Here is a 6,000-nt window from a genome sequence, read left to right as displayed (position 1 = left end):
CTTCCAGAGTATAATGGATGCTCTCCTCAAAGGGATTCCCGGAGTCCAGCCGTTTTTCGACGACGTTTTAATCGCCGCCCCGGACCCTGAGGAATTCAGCAACCGCCTCAGGGAAGTGCTCCGCCGTTTCCAAGCTGCTGGCCTAAGAGTAAAGAGGGAAAAGTGCTTGCTGGGGGTGCCACGGGTGGAGTTCCTGGGATTCGCAGTGGACACGGAGGGAATCCACCCAACCGAGGAGAAAACCAGGGCCATCGTTCAAGCCCCAGCCCCCACGTGTAAAGCGGAGCTACAGAGCTTCTTGGGGGTTCTCAATTTTTACCACACATTCATACCCCACAAGGCGGCCATTGCCGAGCCCCTACACCTGTTACTGGACAAAAAAGCTCCATGGGTGTGGGGGAAGAGGCAAGCCGCCGCTTTCCAGGCAGTGAAGGACGTTCTGGTCTCAAACGCGGTGCTGTACCATCCTGGCATGCGATGCATCGCCGTACAGGGTGGGCGCAGTCCTGGGACACCAACTACCAGATGGCCGGGAGGTACTGGTCGCTTACTATTCGCGCACACTGACATCGGCGGAGCGTAATTACGCTCAAATCGACAAGGAAGCCCTGGCCATTGTAGCGGGGGTCCACAAATTTAACGATTATTTGTACGGGCGCCGGTTCACAATAGCGACCGACCATAAGCCGCTCTTGGGTCTGCTGGCCCCAGACCGCCAAACTCCACAAATCCTGTCCCAAAGGGTGTTGAGGTGGAACCAATTCCTCAACTCATACACCTACACCTTGGTACACAGGGCGGGTAAGGCAATGGGCCACGCGGACGCACTCAGCCGCTTGCCGCTTCCAGACACGGGCCCCGATCCTGCCCCAGCACACCTAGTCATGTCAGTCGAGTCACTCCCAGACCAGCCCCTCCACGCGGCAGAGGTGGCCAAGGCCACCGGGAAAAACAAAACTCTGGCAAGGGTGCTCGACTGGGTGGTGAGGGGGTGGCCAGAAGGGGACATGGGGGAAGAGTTCAAGCCCTACAAAAGGAGACGGGAGGAACTTGCAGCCCACAAGGGGTGCCTGCTATGGGGGAGCCGGATGGTGATCCCCCCCCTCTACAGAAACGGGTCCTGGAATCACTCCATGAAACACACCCGGGCATAGTGAGAATGAAGGCCCTAGCCAGGAGCTATGTGTGGTGGCCGGGAATGGACGGGGAGATAGAAAACTGGGTCCAACGGTGCAGCGCGTGCCAGGAGTCGCGGCCGGACCCACCCAGCGCCCCGGCTACACGGTGGGAGACGACAAGGAAACCTTGGTCCCGGCTCCACATAGACTTCGCGGGGCCATTCCAGGGGCAGATCTTTATAATCATTGTAGACGCATACACAAAATGGTTAGAGGTCATCCCCGTGGGGTCCACCTCTTCCGCAGCGGCAATTAGAGCACTGCGCAGGGTCCTGTGCACCCACGGCATCCCGGACACCGTGGTCTCAGACAACAGGGCAGCATTCACCTCGGGGGAATTCCAGGCGTTCCTCCAAAGGTACCTCATAAGACACATCAGGTCGGCCCCCTTCCACCCGGCCACCAACGGCCAGGCTGAGCGGATGGTTCGTACAACAAAAGAGGCCCTGGGCAGAATAGTGCAGGGCGATTGGGACCACAGACTAGCCGCATTCCTCTTCGACAACCGGGTCATCCCGAACCCAGTCACCGGGGTCAGCCCAGCCGAGCTCCTCATGGGACGCAAGCTCACCACAAGGCTGGACCGACTGCACCCCGACTGAGCCTCCGACGTGCGAGGATCCCCGGAGGTCAGAGACGCGGCTAGGGGGTTCTTCGCGGGGGACCCAGTGTTCGCCCGCAACTACGCTTCGGGACCAGAGTGGGTAGCCGGGCGGGTACTACTGGTCGTGGGGTCCCGCCACTACGAGGTATCCACCGAGGGGGACCAGATCCTACGCCGGCACATCGACCAGATGCGCCGCCGGACCCTACCAGAGGTACCCACGGAAACGAGGGAAGTGGCGGGGTCTGAGGAGCCACCACCAACCCCTGCGCCAGCACCAAGCCCACACCCGCAAGCAGAGGGGAACCAACCCCCAGAAACAGACCCGCAGCCCACCGACGCTCAGGCCCCCGGAGGGACCCCGGAAACCGAAGCCGCCCGGCACCGCAAGCAACCCCAAGGCGTTCAACACAGGAGCGCCGACCTCCCGCCTACCTCCAGGATTATGTCACGAACTAAGGGGGGAGGAGTGTAATGTATGGCGTTCGCAGAACGCAACCATTTCATAATAACGCAACAGCAAAATAGCGTTAGTCCGCCCAGCAGCGAAGGCAACTGATAACATCCAGGTGCCTCCGCGCGGGGCGCTGCCACCCGCCAATCACAGCTAGTGGCGGGAAATATGGCTGGCCTACATTGGACTGGCCAGCAGGAAGAATAGTTCCGGTGCTGTATATATGCGGGGCCCGGCCCGCATGTTCGCTCTCTTCCATCTTGTTTTGTACCATGTAATAAACTACGTTGCCCTACGCTCGTCTCCGCAACTGGTACATTACACTTGGTTTCTGATGAGGTTCTCTGCTGCTGACTCCATACTCATTCATGCCCTTTGATGTCTGCACTCACAGCCTTGCTGGACCACAAGGGCTACTGCTCCGATCCAACAAGGTTCTTCTTAATGTTCTTATGTTCACAGGGTTGGAGTTTAGGGCTTTTTACTTCAAGAAGTGGCTAAAGATAGTGGCATGATAGATACAATGATGCATGATGAAGAGAAAGTAGAGATGGAGAATCTTTCTCCCCTCTCTCCGTAATACAAGAACTCAGGGTCATTCTATGAAAGAAGAATTGCAGATTTAAACCCTGCCCTTCTCTCTCAGAGCGGCTTACAATCTCCTATATCTTCTCCCTCCACAACAGACACCATGCGAAGTGGGTGGAGCTGAGAGGGCTCTCACAGCAGCTGCCCTTTCAAGGACAACCTCTGCCAGAGCTATGACTACCCAAGGCCATTCCAGCAGGTGCAAGTGGAGAAGTGTTGGATCAAACCCGGTTCTCCCAGATAAGAGTCCATGCATTTAACCACTACACCAAACTGGTTCTCTGATTAGAAGTAAGTTCAAGGCTGTTTTGTACTCCCCAGACAGCCCTGGTCAGGTTTCCTCCATAACTGGGGTGGGATGGGGCTGAGCTGAGGACTTTGAATGGAGGCTGGAGCTTGGTACACAAGGTCTCACCCTGAATAAGGTGAGAGGTAATTTACACCAGCTGTCCTGCAGGCAGGTCCTGAACTCTTTAGGCTGCACTATGCTCTGGCCAGGATCCTGCAAGGAAGTACCATCATCAGTACTCCATTCTACTTAGGGTTGCCAACTCCAGGTTGGTAAATTCCTGAAGATTTGGGAGTGGAACTTGGGGACAGTGGAGTTTGAGGAGGGCTTTTGGTAGGGACTAGGGATGTGCAAAAAAAAATAAAATTCGGAAATACACGGATTCGGAAGTACAGGGGGAAAAAAAATTCGGATTCCCCCTGTGCTTCTGAATGCCGTATTCGGAATAGCCGCATATACGGTAATGCGCGGCTATTTCCGAATATACGGCCCTATTATACCCTATGGGCCATTGAAATCAATGGCAAATAGGGTATATTTGAAGCCGCCTGGAGGGGGGGGGGTTTGAGGGAGAGCCTCCAAATTTGCAGGGGACCTGCAGGGGACTCTCCCCTCCAAACCCCCCAAGTCCCAAAAAGATTGGGCCAGGGGGTCCCATTCCAGGGGCACCCAAAGAGGGTGCCCCTATTCCATCATTATACCCTATGGGCCATTGAAATCAATGGCAAATAGGGTATAATTGAAGCCGCCTGGAGGGGAGGGGGTTTGAGGGAGAGCCCCCAAATTTGCAGGGGACCTGCAGGGGACTCTCCCCTACAACCCCCCCCCAAGTCCCAAAAAGATTGGGCCAGGGGGTCCCTGTCTTTGGGCTCCCCAAAAGGCCCATTGCCAACAATGATGGGGAAAGCCCAATTAGCCACTTCCTCCACTACAATTGCTGTGGGGAAAGTGGCTCTGGCCAGAGGGGGGTTTGAGGGAGAGGCCCCAAAACTGCAGGGCAGCTTCAGGGGACTCCCCAGCGTGCAACCCCCCTGGCCCCAAAAGACAGCACCCATCTGTGGGCACCCCAAAAGGAACACTGCTCCCAATGGTGAGAAAAAACCAATTAGAGCCACTTCCTCACTGCAATTGTCGTGGGAAAAGTGGCTCTGGGGAGCAGGAGGTTTTGAGGAGAGCCCCCCAAACTGCTGTGCAGCTTCAGGGGACTGTCCCACACAAAACCCACAAGGCCCAAAAAAAATTGGACCAGGGGGTCCAATTCCTGGGGCACCCAAAGCCAAACCTAACTCACACCAGAGAATCTCTATAGGCCCCAAATGCACTACATCCCTCTATCTAATCGATGAACCCTGCAGGCCTGGCAGGCACCAATAAAAACCCAGTTGCCAACGTCGTGGCAGTACAAAACACAATCTGCTCAAGGTCTGCTCTGCAGACCTGGCTGCAGCAAACCCAGATGCCAGCTCTCCAGCCCTGCCCCAAACAACACGGGGAGAGCTGGCAAACCACAAAAAGCCTGCTGCCTCTGGGTCTCTCACCCAGGTGCCAGCTTCCCTGCCCCAAACAACACAATCTACAGGTGCCAGCTCTCCAGCCCTGCCCCAAACAACACGGGGAGAGCTGGCAAACCACAAAAAGCCTGCTGCTTCTGGGTCTCTCACCCAGGTGCCAGCTTCCCTGCCCCAAACAACACCATCTAAAGGTGCCAGCTCTCCAGCCCTGCCCCAAACAACACGGGGAGAGCTGGCAAACCACAAAAAGCCTGCTGCCTCTGGGTCTCTCACCCAGGTGCCAGCTTCCCTGCCCCAAACAACACAATCTACAGGTGCCAGCTCTCCAGCCCTGCCCCAAACAACACGGGGAGAGCTGGCAAACCACAAAAAGCCTGCTGCTTCTGGGTCTCTCACCCAGGTGCCAGCTTCCCTGCCCCAAACAACACCATCTAAAGGTGCCAGCTCTCCAGCCCTGCCCCAAACAACACGGGGAGAGCTGGCAAACCACAAAAAGCCTGCTGCCTCTGGGTCTCTCACCCAGGTGCCAGCTTCCCTGCCCCAAACAACACCATCTACAGGTGCCAGCTCTCCAGCCCTGCCCCAAACAACACGGGGAGAGCTGGCAAACCACAAAAAGCCTGCTGCCTCTGGGTCTCTCACCCAGGTGCCAGCTTCCCTGCCCCAAACAACACCATCTACAGGTGCCAGCTCTCCAGCCCTGCCCCAAACAACACGGGGAGAGCTGGCAAACCACAAAAAGCCTGCTGCTTCTGGGTCTCTCACCCAGGTGCCAGCTTCCCTGCCCCAAACAACACAACTCTAGTCTCTCAAACAAGAGAAGTGGTGGACCACCACACCTAGCTCAACATCATTCTGCAACACAAAGCAAGAAGCATTTTGACTTACCTTGAGTGATGGATGGTTGGCTGGTCCCGGCCCTTTCGCATTACCCAGGGTGCACCACGAGGAGGCGAGCCAGAATTGCACCCCAAATGAGGAAGATCACTGGGAGGGCCTCAGATTATGTGAGAGGAAGGCAACCATTCCTTCTCTCTCAGCTCAGCAGTAACACACCAGCATCACTGTCCCATTAGAGGGACCTCAGCATTGGTATGGCTGCTGGCTGGCTGTCATCATCACTGGCACCTCCCTCTTTCTTCCTCCTGTCCCTGAAAAAAAACTGGGTGGGTTATGCCTATGGGTGCTGTCGGTTACAGTTGGGGGCTGCAATGGCCCTTTCAGTATTATTAGGCATGTGTGGGTGGAGGACTGGAGAAATTTGGATCGCTTTGCAGTTTTTAAACCAGCATTCACTTTTGGTTTGGGGAGGGATGAGGGGGGGGATGCACTGCCAATCAATTTGTGAGTGAGTTTTTGGGCTGTCTTTGGACTCT

This window comes from Heteronotia binoei, chromosome 17 (genome assembly GCF_032191835.1).
Source record: "Heteronotia binoei isolate CCM8104 ecotype False Entrance Well chromosome 17, APGP_CSIRO_Hbin_v1, whole genome shotgun sequence".
Classification (NCBI taxonomy): Eukaryota; Metazoa; Chordata; class Lepidosauria; order Squamata; family Gekkonidae; genus Heteronotia; species Heteronotia binoei.
This window is presented reverse-complemented; position numbering follows the sequence as displayed.